Here is a 993-nt window from a genome sequence, read left to right as displayed (position 1 = left end):
TTTACTTATTATTATTTTATGCAAAATGGAAGATGGAAAAAAACTTTATTCTTTTATTTGAATTCCTGTTTAAAAGAAAATGTTGTTGGGTTGGGGAGCTATTCATAAGCAGGAAAATAAAGAATGAGAGAGAAAAGAGGCCGAAATCTGATGTATAGATAGCACATATTAGTGTTATTCAGGGAGGGAATTAGCAAAGAGAGGGACTGGCACAGAAGAGGTGCTTAATAAATTCGTGTGAATGAGTCAATGAATGAATGACATCTGTAAAAGAGTATCAGTGATGATTAAAGTCAACAGAAAATAACTATAGAATAAGGAGGTCTGAAAATGAAATACTAAACTGTTTGGTAAATGAAAATGTGGATGATATTTTGAGAGGGGAAACCAGTACACAAGATTTGGAGGAGAATCAAGAACAATGTTCAAGAGCAGGGAAAAGAACAGATAAGAAGATAGAATCAGCCCACAAATTTTGACCTGGGACACAAAGGCAGAATTAGCTACATTACTTAAATAATTATGCTCTAGCCAGATTGTGTCATTTTTTGAATGATATTGGATTTTGCTAATGTTATTTCTAATTAGACTTTGTTTTTGAGAATTAGATCATCTAGGTCGGACTGAAGGTAAAAGAACATACTCTTTTGTGTTTCTCTGTTTTCTGTAAAACTACACCTACTTTGACACACTAATGACATAAAAGTATATGAAAACATAAAACTATCATTAGAGCACATTTTAAATGAACAGGAAAATATGCATTTTTGATATCTTTATTGTTACTAGAAGTTGAAAAATGCATTGATGTTGTAAATTATACATATTTTAAAATTTACCCATCTAAATTTTCTGATATTCCAAATAACACAAGTATCTTAATTAGAAAATATCTATACAATTTCACAATACTTAAATTAAAATCCCTTATTACCAAAGTAGAAAGTAGACATTTTCTAGTTTTATATTCCCTTTCATAAATCCCTAGGCAAC

Source organism: Propithecus coquereli, unplaced genomic scaffold, assembly GCF_000956105.1.
Source record: "Propithecus coquereli isolate 6110/MARCELLA unplaced genomic scaffold, Pcoq_1.0 Scaffold374, whole genome shotgun sequence".
In the NCBI taxonomy this organism is placed as follows: Eukaryota; Metazoa; Chordata; class Mammalia; order Primates; family Indriidae; genus Propithecus; species Propithecus coquereli.
The sequence above is the reverse complement of the archived record's forward strand: the minus strand, read 5'-3'. Positions refer to the sequence as shown.